At 30.7% G+C, this 17,481-nt stretch overlaps 1 protein-coding gene across 26 annotated transcripts in view; it reads left to right on the top strand.

Moving 5' to 3' along the window:
• Window positions 1-17,481, top strand: part of ADGRL3 (adhesion G protein-coupled receptor L3) — a 713,052-nt gene that overhangs the window by 200,681 nt on the left and 494,890 nt on the right. Inside the window, exon 5 of one of the 26 annotated variants that reach the window (XM_016153120.2) lies at window positions 2,617-2,715. The exons of the other annotated variants lie outside the window; for them this stretch is intronic. The gene's annotated coding sequence lies outside the window, so the exon portion shown is untranslated. The remainder of the gene's footprint in view (window positions 1-2,616; window positions 2,716-17,481) is intronic. 26 annotated transcript variants of the gene reach the window in all.

The raw sequence follows: 17,481 nt of genomic DNA, 5'->3' as shown, positions 1-17,481 counted from the left end.
TCATAAGCTTCTCAAAGTTAACATTTTAAACATATTTTTTAAAAAAATTATCTGCTTTCTTAAACATTTTTATCTCCAGGTATTCATCATATCAACAAATAAGAGTTCCACCATGCTAAAAGCTTTTGAATTATTCTTGAAACTTTTGTCTTGCTTCCTCCAGAAGCCACTCCTTCATCATGTCTTATTAATTGGACTCCTCCAAATATGTCTCAAATGAATCCAGTTTTTGTTATATTTCTATATACTATGTATTTAGTCTAAGCCATTTAGTTTTCTGGTTCAGTCTCCTTCACTAGAATGTAAGCTTCTTAGGGTCAAGGATTAGATATGTTTTGGCTCTTTTCATTTTTCAAATGAAAAACCAGTACCTGTCTCACAGTAGGTATCAGAATGAATGGAATAAATGTAGGAGTGTCTTCTATAATCATTGATAAATGGTTTCTTGGTAATGAGATCTGCCACAGCCATTTGGAAAGACCATCAGCCAGTCCTGTACTAATTGATCCTAGTATTATGAGATAAATTTAAATGACAGTTTTAGTGGAATAGTTATGGAACTTTGATAATGTGATAAGTTTTGACAGAATGGCTCAAGATTTAGATTAAAGCAAGTGATGTAAAGGCCATATGTGTGTATGTATATCTTTAATTCAAAATATATTGTATCTAACTATGAAATTCCATATATTTGAATAATAATAAAATGAAATATTTGGATTTTTATCCTTTGTTTCTATAATGAGAATAGGTAATAGATACACACAGAATAGTTTTCTTTAACATTAATTAAGGCAATGATTATCTTGAATCTTGCTGACAATTTTAACTGTTCTCAAATTTAATATGTGATGATTTCAAATCAAGAGTACTTTATACCACTGTATTTAGTAAATCTTTAGCATTTTATGCATAGAGTAATTTCAAAGTTCATGAGATATGCCAGTTATTTTTTTGTTTTTGATTAGAGCTTCATTTAATTGATAAAACTTGTAAAAATGAAGATGTACGTACATGTTATCATTCTCATTTTTGAAACCAAATGAACTTTGCAAATATTTTTAATAATGATTACATTTATGTTTATAAAATAAAATTGATTTGTAGGTAGCATGGCTAGTGAGAATTAGCAAGGATATTATGTAAATTTTAAGTTCTATAAGAGAAAGTTCTCAAACATGCAATCGCAGACCACATAATTCAAAGTCCATTTATTGTAGATGATATTGAAGTAAAAACAAAGTAACCTGGATTTTTAAATGGCAGAACAATTTTGATTTGCTATGTATGTTGGAAATATTTTATCAGTAACACATTTGGCCATATGCAATTATAATGTTTTGGTGAATTTTTATGTGATAAGACCATTTAATTTTGATATTCTTAATGCAGCTAAAATAATTTTTTAATGGAGGCTGTAGTCTCTACTATTAATACTAAGTTATTGACTTTGCCATCTATTTAATTTTTTTATGATAGAAATATGTTCCATTTTTTCTAAAAGAGCTTACATTCACTAATAAAAATAAAATTAAAAAAAAAAACAGCAAATGTACAGAGTAAAAAGTAGAGTTTCTGTCTAATTCTCTACTTAAATTTCAAATCCTACCAGACAGATTCATTATAAATCTCTTGTTTTCTACACAAGTGCATTTCTTGATGAACAAATATATGCCAATTTTCAATGTGAAAACAGAATGTTTGATTTAGGTTTCCATGTATAGACTCGACAAGTTATTTTGTCTATTCTATTGTCTGTATATTGTATCATGGTAAAATACATATTAATCTGATGACTTCTTATCATCTTCTTTGACCACTGTGTAATCCATATGTCTTAGCCCTCACCTGGACAACTGTATCAGTCTCCTATCTGGTCTATTTCCTCTCTTGTCCCCTGACAGTCCAGTCTCCATAAAATAGTCAATGAAAATCATCCCAAAAGATAAATCAAGTCTCATTACTTCTCTGATTAAAGCTCTCAAATTAGACAGTTTTTTTTTTTTTTTGGTTATTTTAGGAGATCCAAATAAAGATTGTCAATAGAAATTAATCTTCATTTTGTCAGTTTCATTCTTAGAGTTAATATTTCTTCTGGTCATTTTTTTAGTAATCACTTTTGGAATCACAATTAGGAAATGTTAAAGAGCTCAAGATAATTATTTTTAATATTAGACTGTCAAATATTTCTAGTTCTATTTGAGGTTTCATATTACAAACCTTTGGAGCAGGGCTATTTGATATTCCTTTTTATGTTTACACAACCAGTTATTGCCTATGCATTACAGATTTTCTTTTGTAGACTATTCTTATGTTTAAACTATAGTATATGTGTTAGCAGTTTATGTATTGTGAAATGTTAAGAATCTATTCTTGGGTCATTTATTTCTAAAGAGGTTATAAAATATCGTTTATACAGAATGTAGGAAGTATCTTTGCTAGAACAGAAAAATGCAATCTGAGTCAAATTTAGAAGGGAAAAACACTCAAAATTACTCTAAAAGATTTTTGTTTGCACTATGACATTCTCATATGAAAAAAAAATGCACTTTTGTGTCAGCTCACAAATGGATATGGATCTGTACCAGCTTAATGGTATTTATTCTTTTTCACTAGTGTTTCAGTTTTTATAAGGACAAGAAGATTGAATGTCGTGTATGTGTGCTGTGTGTGTCATCTGCTCTTTTGGAAATCAGTGTATAAACATATTCTGAGGTACGTCACATACATTGATACGTACTGTTTTAATTATTAGATATCGATGTTAAGTCAGTTAAGGAAGTAAGTTACAATTATTTTAAGAGGCATGTATTGATATGATATATCACAATGAGACAATGAGAGAACACATCTCATTTTATGAACGTTTTCATCCTTTCTAGTTCTAGTGTGTTTTCTTGTTCCTACTCTCATCACATTTCCATACTTCTGTCTGTACTCTCATATGATTTTTATGCTATTTTTCTTAAAATACAAAAAAAAACCTCTTAACTTTATATAATCTAGCATATTTTAAAACATGTACAAAATTAAAAGTAGTTTGTAATATGAAATGTATGTACATATACTGTAAACTTTGCACAGAAACTATTTATAAATTTGTGCTTCTAAAAATTAAATTAGTATGCAAACGCTTTCAGACCTGATGTACTCTGAATAACTTTATTAGTATGAAAGACAAAAAGAATTGATTTCATTTTCCATGTAATCAAGAATAAGAGGTGGTGTGCACTGAATAAAGTTTATGGTTTCAAATGTGAATAGTTCTTGTATAATAATACTTTTTTCAGTACTGGTTAGCACATTATCTTTAACATCTAGGTCTTATCAGCTTTAAAATTTATTGTTTTTTCTTTGGAAAAATTAAAGACAGCAATATTAATTTTTGCTTTTTAAATTTTGAAATATTTCTAAATTGTGATTTTATTTATGGAATAGATGATTTTGAATATGCAGTTTGGTCTGTGGCCCACCCTAAAGCAGACTGTGATCAGTAGATCACTTTTTATTTGGATAAGCTCATCCTGATTCTTATTTGATTCTTGAGCAGTTACTGACTATCACTCTATTTTCTGTAGTAGTATTTGTGATGCACACCTGACTGGACAGTGTCTACTCTCAAGTAGCTCATAGTTTAGTAGATTGTGGTTGAATTGAGGAGACTGATTTCTAAATAAAGAGTTATAGGGAAATGTAACAATTTTCTTAAGAGATGTATGTACAGGCAGCATTGCTGAAATAAAGGAGACCAATGAAATTTGCAGAAGTTCAGAGGAAAGAAGCAAGTACTAAGAGATTATGAGACCTAACATTGCCTGCTGTTCATTCCAGGTTGAGAGAATATGTTCAGATCCCCAAAGTATAGCAATAGGGCAGTCTCCCTGTGACTGTTGAGGTCAGTTTTTATGAAAACTTGTGGTAAGATTTATAGGTGAGAAAACTAATACCTCATATGAAATACAGGTGAGATTCAAAGCCATTGTCTACATACAAAGACTGTTAGAATAATGGTTTTAAATATGTAATGCTTGGCATTGAAGAAAGAGATCTAGACTGGAGATAAACATTTGAGATTGATCGGTATGTAGATAACAAAAAAATTGGGTTGCCAGAACTTTTCAAGAACCTACAACTTTATAAACCTTTAGCAATTACCAACTTTGTTTTAAATGCATACATTTCTAAAGATCACAAGTAGTTCTGGACTAAATAATGTTGATAGGAATCTAAAAATAGGAAAACAAAAGATGAGTTTATAAAAATATTGGTATATATGAATATAGAAAAATAATATTTGAGGAGAAGAGTGTGATGACCGGTACACGGTTGATCAAAAACTAAAAAAAAAAAATGGTGTCTTATAATTAAATTTTATTTAAAGATTTTAAAATGCGAGTGTACTCTAATATATAATATATACAACATAATTAATGTTTTAAAAATCTTTAGGATATATGTTAAAAATGTGAAGATATCATACAAAATATCCATTGTATTTTTGTGATTGCTAACTTTAATCAACGGTATCCTTTAATACATCATAATATTATTGGCAGTAAGGCAGATACTTCGCATTGTTTTCCTAGAAATTTGACAGCTCCCTTTTTTCAAACTAACCTACTCATCTTATCAGTCACAGTGTCTTGTCTATGTGATCTATAACAGTTTTATATGTTTACTTTCTTATTCCCACTGCTGTTTGAATTTACATTAAAGCTACCAGCTTCTAACTGTAAGTTTTCTCTCATCTCTCACTTTTGAACCACATACTGGTCCAGAATCTTTGTAAAATATGACTTTTATCATGAATAAGTTTCTCCTCAAGCAGATCTCCCTTTTAGTATGAGCTTCTCTGGCCTATGTACCTTGTTTTCCCTAGCTACCCAGAAAATTCCACATGGGCTGGCAACATATTCTGTACTTCTTGGAATTCCTTATACCCAACAATGCTTTACTCACATTATTGTCTTTCCTTAAGCATTTTTGATGTAGTAGTAAGGCAAATGTGCCCTCAGTGAGCTGATGAATATAAATATGACAAAGTGCAAAGAATGTATGAATATTTTAATACTCCTTTTAGGAATTTGCATGCTAAAATGCACATAAAAATATAAAACTGTCTATAGGTATTTGAAGCACTCTGTCACTTTCACAATAACCCATTTCATTTCCTTTATAGTACTGTTTCAACAGAAGTGAGCTCATTTATTTATTATGTTGCATTTTTGTTTATTTTATATATATACTAGGCACAGGAGACTTGTCTGCCTTCGCTCCTATGTCCCCAGCATCAGCACAGTATCTGGAACTTAAAAATAATAGTTCAGTCAATTAATTAATTACCTAAGCAACAACATACAGTTTTAATACCCTACGATAGTGTCTACAGATAGTGTCTACAGATTCTCGTTCACTGGGCGTTAAATTAAAAGAATGGGAAACCTAGGAAAAGGTGAGCTCTGTGTGTGTGTATGTATGTATATATACACATGTGTGTGTATATGTATGTGTATATATACACATGTGTGTGTATATATATGCGTGTATATATACACATGTGTGTATATATGTGTGTATATATACACATGTGTGTATATATATACACATACATACACCTATATATGTATGCATGCATACATATAGCAAAATTAAGAAACTTGTGAAAGCATGCTTATGTTGTAGTATACTATTCAATTAAAACATCCTGATTTGGACTACATTTGCTAAGGAATCTGCAAATTTATCTGAGATGTATTAACTCTGAACTCACTATACGTAGAAATAATTGAAAGAGTGTGTATATAGACCTTAGGAGGTTGAAAGACAATATTTGATAAGAATAGCTTTTTCTTAGTTACACTTCTGTCAAGATCTGGTCTCCAGTAATGTTTAGAATGCTCCCCTTATAAGTCAGAGGTGACATTTTTCTTGCTGAAGAAATAGATATAAATATCATGTTTGCTGAATTTTTGTTTTAAACAGCCCATTTGTTTATCTTAAGAAGATGACCCGCCCAAGTATAAATTTCAAAAAATATTCATTTCCTCTTTTTTTAATACTCATTCTATACTTCCACCCCTTTTTCTATTTCATTACCTCCACATGCATATAGGTTTAATATGTATGTATATGTCATATGCGATAAAATTACTGCACTTTTACCTATTCCCATCAATGATGTAAATGCCTTATATTTCTTTTACTATGTTTATGGTTCTTGCATTTATAATTTTTTATTTCAAAATTCATTTGAAACTGACAAACTTTAGAAGAAGTGCTTAGCAATGGGACTGCTCAAATCATGTAACAGGTGATTCAAAGACTATTTATAAAGCATCATCTGTTGTCTCAAGGGACTTCTCGGATTTATCAGTAGATTCCTTATAGTTTGTTAGTTGCTCTTCTTAAGGGAGCATGATGAGGATGATTTTATAAGAGGCTAACGTGCAGGTGGTAGAAGCTGAGTTACTATTTGAAAAGATTGAGACTGAAATATATACAATCCATCCCAATATATTGTTGTTGACCCATGATTTTCTACTCATTTCTCCTCTCATGATTTCTATAGTGGTATGTTGTCCTAATTCTCATTATTCCTTGTCTTCTTTTCCTAATAGTAGTAGGGGTGATGATTATAACAGAAACAATAGAATTACAGTTCACTTATTGAGGACTTAATATGTACTAGGTCATATGCTATATATATTATTAAATTTACTGAGGTGACGTCGGTTAATAAAGTCATATAAAATTGATACTTATAATCCCATTCCTCTCTTCTGACTTCCAATATATATCTCTAGATATCTGATTATTGTCTCTGCCTGAAAATACTCTGGAAATATAACTGTCTTTCTATCAACATTTACCTCATATTCTTCTTGATAAATATTGTTATCCTTTTAACTAAACAGACTCATAATGTTTACTTTATTATTTTTTCTTTCAATTTCTATCTACATATAAGAAGCACATATGTTAATTTTTACACCATTTTGTAGTTTCTTTATTATTCTGTATCTGCGGTATCCCACAGGCACATACAATTCTATTTTCATTGCTATTTAGCATGTTCTAAAGCCAGCAAATAGACCTACAAATTATTCCTGCATGTTACCGCTGAATCATATTTCTGAAATTATTGTAAAGATTCTCTTTATGCACTAACAATCTTCATTGCCTGCACATTTTACAAAAGAATTATAGAGGGCAATCTTGCCATTTTGTCTTTTATAATTGCATGCCAACAAATATTAGTTACAACCAGAAATCTCCTTCACAAATCATAAACTTCAATCAAGCGAGATAACTTTTTGTTACTTATTAATGTGTCCAAGTCCTTGTTCATGACTCCTTTTTCTTACTTGAATACCCTATTCTCCCCATTCTCTTGTTAACTGTCTTCGTGAATTATACCCTTCATTGTATTTAGATAATTTTTCCCAGTGTGTGGAGTGAGGAGAAGAGAAGATGGTGAGGGGAGTATTCTCTTCCTTGACTGAGTGGACCATCCCTGATTCAGCTTTCTCTTTTCATGGTAGAAATCCAATAAATGTTTATTGAATTGAACAAGATTTGTCCAAATTTTAAGCTTGGCTATTAAAATATAGATAATTTTCTAGCTCTCAGTTTATGTGAATTATGGTTTTTGCTGGAATTGTATTGATTCTGATTATATTAGTTGAATATGTTTTCTTTATAGTAACATCACTTTTGAATAAATTGTATGGTTCAAATCGATGTCCATAATATGCTTGTTTAAAAATCAAGAAGATTTTTATGCTACCAAATGAAAATTATGAATAATATTTTCAACTAAAGGAATAATTTGGATTTCGTTTTGTAGGGCTGTTTGCTAGCTTTCGAACAAATAACTTTTTCATTAAAACTGAATGTATTTTATTCCTTATAAAGTATTACTCAACTCAGTAAAACACATTAATTATTTTGAGTTTGAGAAAATATTTATAATACTTAATGTACATTTTACTGAGTACCTGGGAGATGAATAAGACCCCCTTGATGTGCTGAAAATAGAATATCAATTAAAGTATTAGGGAATGGATGGGGGAGTTGATTTTTTCACATGGCAGAGTTATATTTGAGTTGAACGTTGAAGCATAAATCTGAGTATTCAAAGATATTACAAATAAAGGGGAACGTATTGAACAGTTTTTGAAGGAATTATGTGTATTTTGCTAGGTAAGTGGAGCCAATGAGGCTCTAATATCAGATATATGCAAGAAAGTTACAAGAGGTTAGGCTTAAACCTAGGTTGGAATAGGTATGAGAGAGCCATTGGATCTTTTTAACCATAATATGATACAGTCATAATATGACATTGTAAATGCTAGATTGGAGAGGGAGAATAGCTGGGAAGAGAGATCATTTAGGAACCAATTCCAAGAATCTAGGAGAGAATATCATGCTTAGGCTGGGATAGGGAATAAGGATGGAAGGAGGCATGTGTGAGAAGTAAAAGAAAATAGTACTTGACTGAAAGCAGGTCTAGAGGGAGACTTTGAAATTTATCTTGAACATTGGGGTGGCCGATAATGCTGCCATTTAATACAGAAAACAGAAGAGTTTGGGAGAGGGAGTAAGCAGGAATTTTTCACACACTTATTAACTACTTGTGCTTAATCTAGGTTTTTTGAAGTCAAAACATGATTATGCATTTTAATAATTTATACTTCTAAAAAACAACATCATAATCATATATTTCTTCTTATAGTTCTGCATTCCCAAGCATGGAATTCTTCTTCTTGGCTCTTTTTTTTTTTTTTTACAGCCAACAAGAGAGAGTGGAAATGTGAAACATTCTTGATCAAGGCATTCACTGCTATGGGGGCATTTTTCAATTTGAATTCATTTTTTTTGTCCTAAATTGTTTAATATAATGTGTCTTGGTAACACAAAATAGACTATATAGCATTTTAAACAGAAGTTATTATAGGACCCAAATATAACACCATTCGTTCTTAATCTACTACATTGTTTCTGACCCCCCCCTTTTTTTTGCCCAATTCAGCTAGTTTTATAACAATGAAGTAATATAGTTTTCTCAACTAAAGGTCACTTAGGATTTGTTTTATGCAACATAGTCTGTTTACCAGCAACTGAAGTAATTTTCCAAATCCCATTGCAGCATACACTGTTACATTATTTATAAATACTCTATTTTTAAGTGTTAAATAAGAATTTACAGGAATTAATGCTCTAAAGAATATTTCAGTACTTGTTATTTAATATTACTTAAAATTTAAATCAGTTCTTTTATATTAAAGCAATTGGAGCCAAGTTGTTTTATCATTAACAAGGATATTATTTATTTCCATTACCTGCTCGATTTGTTAGGGTTATTATCTAAGGGAACCCTTGAAAGTTAGCCTATAAAACATACAACATTTAATTCATTTTTTCACATTTCTTTAAATCTGAAGATATTATTCATCATATATTACATGTGTACTTCATGTGATCATGATTTACTTCATGTGATCATTTACACCAGATTGGTAGTGTGGGAACAGTGTACAAATTTGTGACACATTTGTGAACAATGTACAAATTTGTGACTATTCTTCATTAAAAATTATGTATCAATTTTTCAAAGAAAGAACAGGATGAAGATTAGCCATAACTAACTTTAAATATCAAAACCTTTCCTTGCTATTCAATGAAAGTGATGGTGGGTACAGGGACACATTTCACTATAAATTTTGCAAGATTTATATGAAAACTCACTAATTCTCTAACACTAGATTTAGATGATTTCATTTTCAGTGGGTATCATTTAAAATACATTGCAAATATATTTGATTCTGATGCCTGAATCAGCATGAGCTATTGAATGGAAACCAGTGACAGGAATTTATTTTATATTTTGTAGTATTGGCAAAAAATAAACAACTATATTTGCTGGAATAAAAAAAAAACACACACACATTCTTTGTTCACTATGACAAACCAGTTCTATTCATTTAATATCATATGATTTAGGAATGCAATGTCATTCTATTTATGAGGGCACATTTGCAGTCTTCCTCACTTGGTATTTTTGTTAGCCTAATGTGATTAAGTCCTTCAGATGAACAGCTTTTAGTAATATTGGAGCTTTGTCTGCAGTTATAGGCCTTTGTGCTGTTTTCCCAGCCTGTCAGTTCTTGACTCTAGCCCTGTCTCCTTTTTCAAACGCTTGGATTGGCTGTGTACACTCCAAAGTCCCGCCTCCCCCGCCACTCACACACCGGATTTGATCAATGACTTTTGTTTTGATATCTGGACCCAACTCGAGCTTGAACTCATGTTGTCTAAATCTACTTTTTGTTGTTGAATTGGGCTTTTACTTTTCAAAATTGGACCTTGGCCTATCTTTTTTAGTACATTTTCAAAGCTGACAACTTTTGATGAGCTAAAACCACTTTGTGGTCAAGTAAAATCATTTCTTTTCTAGTTTCTCCCTTTTTTTAAAGTCTACATTTTCTCCCAAATCTGCTCATACACCCTCACCCACACATTATGGTCTCTGTCTCTAGATTTGATTTTTGTTGGAGTGACATGTCGATGGGAATATTTATTGCTGTAAGGTGTTTTTGTCATTGAAAAAAGTATTTCAAGTAAAATATAAAAGTCTCTGTAAATAGTTTTATAAATTAAGAATGTTTAGACAAGAGAAGTCTGCAAAAGTGGAGAATAGTTAATTTTACTGTTTATTGAATTCCTACAATATTTCAAATATTGCCTCAGAAACACTATATACCTTATCTAATTCTAAGAGAAGTCATAGGAAGTTGGCTTTTTTATCTTCATTTATAGATGAGGAAACTGATGTTCCAAGGAGGATGATAGATCTTCAAAGAACTCTAAAGTTAAAAACAGAGCCAGGATTTAATCTTAAGTCTATCTGACATAAAGAAAGACAATCATTTTTCTGCTATAATGATATGAGGAGTAACTAAGATTGGTGATAAACATCAAGACAATATTGTATTTATGAACTAAGAACTCAGGTTAATTAGTTTGATGAATTACCTAATAAGAACTAAAAAGAAAGTATAGGAAAGCTTGTTAACTATTTAATTTTGTTCACTAATTTGGGTCCAATGTACAGAGGAAAAATATGTAGTAGAGTGGAGGGTCTCATAGATCTTGAGAGAGAGAGTGTTGACTTAGAAATAAATGGGTGATGTTAATGGGGTAATGAACAGGTTGTGTTAAGGAAGCAATTGCCACTGTAGTAAATTCCATAAATATGACGTCATATTTGTTTATAACTCATCCTCCCTACTTCATTGTATTTCCTTCAAATCTCAATTCTCCATTACTTCCTCAGAGAGACTTTCTTTGAGCCCTCTGTCTAGGTCAGATTTCTTTGCCATAAATATTTTACACTGAGTATAAGTAAGAGTTCTGCCCTGGAGAAATATGTGGCATGTGGCGTCTCTCTCTCATGCATGCTTTCTTTTCCTCCCTCCTTCTCTCTCTCTCTCTCTCTCTCTCTCTCTCTCTCTCTCTCTCTCTCTCTCTCTCTCTCTCTCTCTGTGTGCTTCAGTTTCTTTCCTTATCTGTGGAATGTAGATAATAAAAATACTTAACTTTATAGGTATTTGTGAGGTTTAAACAATAAAATATATATAAGAAGTGCTTAGGTTGCTTTTTGGCATTTGCAGCAGTTTATACCTTATATTCTGTGGACTTAGGTAATTAAATTGAAATTTGATTTAAATGTATATCATTAGCAGCCTTAAAGAGGAAGAAAAATGACCGTGGATGTTGTTTGTAGGGCAGTTGGAATTGAAAATATATCTCTTTTGCCAACTTCTAAGGGTTGTTGAGCTTTATGGGTTAACAGATCACATAATAAATTGAAGTGTTCACTTCATTTTTTGATTAGAGGTAGATTCTTAACTCTCTTGATAAATTTAGTAAGAAACTTTGATAAATCACTTTTAGAATTTGGAATGATATACTTTTTCATGTGTCAGACCACATAAAAATATACTTATATGGAAAAATAATATACTCTTTTTATTTTCAGTCTTTGACCACCAGTTGTTATAATCTGTAGAGTACATAGTTTACCAAGAATAATGGAATATAGATTGATAAATTGCCTCCACTTTCCCTAAAATGAAACAAAAAGAAGGGTTTGAAAGCCTGTAGAATAAGACTATGTTTTAGTTTTTCTCTTTTTTCTCTGCTGGTGTCCCATTTGATTTTCTCATAGCAGTATAATTTTATAAAGTCTATAAACAAAATATTTAATCAAATGATATTTTTGGACAACTATTTCATGGTATTTCTTTCTGGTAGTTATAATGTTGTCATGTACAGATATACAGTTTGCTTACTGTACAAATCAAGGAGGCAAATAAAGCCTGAAACCCTGACTCTGTTTTTAATTCCCAAGGTACATGCTCTAGTATGGGGCTGAGTTAGCACGGTCCTTTTCAAATGAATTTGCATAAACTTATTCTATGGGCTAACAGCAGCTCTGAATAATTGGGTCTAATATTCATCTAATATACAGGAGACAAAAAGGATTAGATAATTGAATTCTCTGTCCCAAATGTGTTGTATCCTAGAGTTATTCAATGGCAGTTATTATTCCACAGAGATACTTTTATAAAAGAATATGGCATGCCCTTACACTCATCTTTTAATTCTTTGGGGATTAAAAGCACTATTCTTAGATATTTGATTATTCTGTTTATAATTTATTTATCAAATATTTTATATTGTGAATCCATATAAATATTGCTTACTTGTAAATATTTATTTTTAACCCTTTTTATCTCTGTTTCCACACGCAAGACTAGGTGTAAGGAAACTATTTGTGATTGGAGTATTATCATTGCTTTTTTTTTCTCCTTCTCTTACTGAGTTTTAGAATTTAAGGCTAAAGACATGGGTTCCTTTTTACTCTGAATGATCATTTGCAATAAAATAGTAAAAATAGAAAATATAGATGATGGTAATATATTTAAAAATTAGAAACCTACAACATAAATAAACTGACATGTTTTGAGGATTATGCATAGTGGTTTTATTCCACCCAGGCTCTCCATGTACACCCAATTTCAATTGTGAACAGGAGCCTCTACTGTTTTGGGCAGAAGGACAAGTATCAGGCTTGTTATAACTTTATAGTGACTTAGTATTTTCCACAGTTTCACTTAAAGTCAAAGCAACACATTTATACTATGTTTATTCTGAACTGTCAATTATCCTTTAAGATAGATAGATGATTGATAGATAGCTAGCTAGCTAGATAGATAGATAGGTAGATAGTAGATAAATAGATGATAGATAGATATATACACATGTGTGTGTATAACCATGCACGCTAACATTTTTCTTAGGAATACAGTTATTAATGATTATAATTTTAATAGAATATTTTAATGAACACTTCTCTGATTTGACATTAATAAAGGGTTATTGGGAAAGTTACTTCTAGGACTTAAAATCGCTCTTAAAGATAGTAATAGCTTTCTCCTTGCAATTTATAGATCATTTTAGAATAACAGCTGATATGTAGACCTTAAAATGTTTTGAAGCTTGTGGCGGTAAAAAAAAAAAAAAAAAAATCATTATTACTACATTTTTCTGGGAAGAAAGTACTTGATCATGAAAAGACCTAAAACCCTATGTCTAGACATATCAATTTACTTGTGAAGAACAATTAAAACACAATAAGATACTCTTGAAAAGGAGCCGAATGTGCAAGACAGTGCAAGTTTAAACTGATATATAATTTGTAAAAAAATAAATAAATAGTGGAGAAGTAAAATGTACTGGTGAAGAAAATGGATGTGAATTGGTCAGGTTTCAAACACTGGTTTTGCCAGCTACTTGTTGATTGGATTTGGAAAAGTCAATGTCCTCTCTGTTCCTCAGCTTCTTTACATACCTATTAGGGATCCTAAGAGTCCTTACTTTGTATGGTTGTTGTGAATATAAATGAGATAACATGTATAAAATCCTCAGCGTAGTGCCTGGCAGAAAGGAAAGTTTCAGCTGTTGCCTAGCCTTGAATTTCAGGTCTTCCTGCCCCTCTGAATAGTGTGAGGTTTTAAACAACTCCCATGACTAAGGTGATCCTTAAATTAAGTTGCCTTGGAAAAGAACTTAAAAATATACAGTTCTAGTTTTTGAATACGGTTTAACTGAGAGGGAAAGAAAAAGATATCTTTAATTGCTTTTTCTTTTCTGAGTTGTTTTTTATCCCTGTGTTTCTGTTAGGATAATGTTCAGGTAACTTTTAACATGACACAAATATTTTGTATTTTAATTTTGCTTAAAAATAAAGATTTATTTTTAAAACAAAACAATGAGAATACATGCAAATAGTATGTTTTTTTGTATGTGAAAAGTATGCTGTATGATTACAGTGTACTGGAGTGTGAAGAGCTTAATTTATAACCCTGGATAGTTAATAAGAATAAATCATACATTACAACGGTGAGCTTTTTCTGAGATTTAGACTACCTTATTTTGCATATAGTTAGAATGAATTTGACTGAAAAGTGGTAGTTTCTGTGTGCATGTATGTATACATATACATAAGCATGCAGTTGAAAATGTATTTATGTATATACACACAGTCTTTAGTATTTTGTCTATGTAAACTCATGTACAAATACTCATGAAGCACTAGATACTTATCCAAATATATAATTAGACAGAATAGAAGATTTTTTTTTTCTTTAATCTGCAAGTGAGAGGGAGGGGTATCTATACTTGGAATTTCTTTTTTTTTTTTAGAGCTCACTTTATCAGTAAGGCATGAATGCCTTTCACATTTGAAATCCTCTCTCGATGACAATGGTATTAACCGTTAAAGATGAGAAATTTTAGTATGTGGCTGATAATATATTTTCCCTGTTTGTTAAAGAAAAAAAAACTCAACCACTTTAAAATATTGAACTAAGTTTTAAGTTAGTTCTCCTTTTGTATACCTAATTTTAACTACTCAAAAATAGTGGTGGTTGGGTGGGGAATTTTTTATTAGATTTGAGACACTTCAGAAAGGTTATTTCCTGCCTCATGATGACTCTTGAAGCGAAAAGATCAAATTAAGACTGGAGGAGTGGACAGCACAGTGGGAAACCCATCAAAGCAGTATTATTAAGTGAAAAAGAACTAATCATAACTTTGGAATATTTTCAAAGTTGAAGATGTTTTCTGACAACAAGAGGCATAGATGAGGACAGCTGTATCTAAAAAAATTAGAAATGTGATGAGACCTTATCTGTATCTTGAGGATGAATGCTGAGGATACAGTGTTCTTATCTGTTTTTTTATTCATTCATTCTACACTTTTACTGAGCATCAGCCGTGTGCCAGGCCCTGAGACTGTAGATATGAACAAAACAGAAACATTTTTTTGGAGTATATATTTGACTGAGGAAGTAGATAATTAAACAAATATTATAAGTATAATAAATAGCATTATTATATTAATAGTCTACAACTATTCAACTCTGCTATTCTACTCATCTGGTCTATTCTATTCTATTCTATTCTATTCTATTCTATTCTATTCTATTCTATTCTATTCTATTCTATTCTATTCTATTCTATTCTTCTGTTCCATTCAGTCCTGTCCTACTATATTCTATCCTATTCCACTCTATTTCACTTTATCACTCCATTCTACTCCATTTTATTCTTTACTAGACTCTGAATTAAGAGTAAAAATATTTCCAGATAATAACCCTATTTTAATTAAACTCATTATTTTGCATAAAGATATTAGAAATTGAATAAACCTATTTTTTTTCAGAATTAAGTGTAAAACACTTTTGATCAACAGTTATGTAGATACATGTTTAGTTATTTGTTCAGCAAAAGAAAAGCAATTTTTACATAGGTACTAGGAGTTATATCTGTTTTATTCGAATATTGCATTATATTAGTTCCACATGTATTTAATAGTAAAACCCAATATTTGAATGAAATATTACAAAATAAATGCTAAAGGTGCTCAATGACTTGGTTATTTCATCAGCCTTTATTCCATACCAACAGCCTGACTTTGCTGTGTAACTTAGATCAAAATGCAAAGTGAAACAGCCCCTGCAGTTCTGGGAACAAGAGGACAAACAAAATTTGTGATTCAGATAAAACTATGTAGGGATGCTTTTGGGTATAGAAGAGGTTAATAAAAGTTTTGAAATAAGGTATACTGAGGTCATCAGAAGATGGAAAATTACTTTCTATTTATTGGTTAAAATTTAGTCATATGAATTTTTTATATGGTAAAGTTTAGGGGTTTATATAACTTAATTTTATCTTCTAAATTTCTTTTTGATGTTTTTTACCAATGAATGTTACTTATTCATATTTTGATATACTTTTTACTCTTTTGAAAAATATGCACCTATGATTATTTTCTGATATATAGTCTTTATGGACCAGAATATGTGTATTTTTTGTGTCTTTTACATAAATTAATATATCATGAGGTACTCTCCTTGCTTCCTTGCCTTTGAATATTTTTCAGAATGTGATTCTATTAAACCATACTTTGAAAATATATAATTGCTCAACTTAATAATAACTTATCCAGATGTAAAATAGAGTTAATAATTTAAAAAGTTATTTCACAAGATTGTATGTAGTCATTCTCAAAATTTAGGGCTGCCACTTGGTAGTCAGGATGCTTAATTTGGAAGATATGGGAAATTGATTATTAAACATAAAATAGTAAGACATATGATTTTTATTGTCATTTAAACCATCTCATACATTAAGAAAATATTTGAGGCAAATTTAAAATTAAAAAAAATTTATTCATTAGCTCATTCTTTTCTGTGAATAGTTTTGATAGCATAACTCTCAGCTTAATCATGTAACAGTAGGAAACTGGTTATCTTCATGGAGTATATAAATGGTGGTAGAAAGAAACATGATTTCATTGTGTTTCCAATTTGGGCATGAAATTAAAAATAAACATAGTCAATTGTTGTCTATTGTCATTTCCAGAATACCAGAAAGATTACCTGGATCCAGTAATTTCTTACTTTGCTAATGAGTGAAATCTCCAATTCTTGGCTCTTATGAAAATACAGGCATTCCTAGGAAGAATAACAATTTGAGTCCTAATAGAACTTTATGATTTAGGTAATGGAGCATAATTATTACACTGTTTCCTAAGTAAGGGAGATAAGGAGTGAGAGTTTGAGGAAAGGGGGCCTCTGAAGGGAAGAGACAGTATGAATGTGGAAACAGTAGCTCCAAAATAGAGGAGTCTGGGCCACAGTGTCTCGGATGCTTTGGTCTTGCTTTGCTCTTGTTCACTGAATCATTAGAAAAAAACATGGTATGTACTAAAATTTAATTAGCAAAGGATATGATGTGTCACTGTCTATTGATCAACTATTCCTTAAATGTCACTTAACAGAGGGAAATAATAGAGCTTGAGTATTTAAGAGAAATAAAAAATAAAAAATAAAAAAAGAAGAAAGAAAGTTA

The sequence above is a fragment of the Rousettus aegyptiacus genome, unplaced genomic scaffold (genome assembly GCF_014176215.1).
Source record: "Rousettus aegyptiacus isolate mRouAeg1 unplaced genomic scaffold, mRouAeg1.p scaffold_m13_p_10, whole genome shotgun sequence".
NCBI lineage: Eukaryota > Metazoa > Chordata > Mammalia > Chiroptera > Pteropodidae > Rousettus > Rousettus aegyptiacus.
The sequence above is the reverse complement of the archived record's forward strand: the minus strand, read 5'-3'. Positions and strand labels throughout refer to the sequence as shown.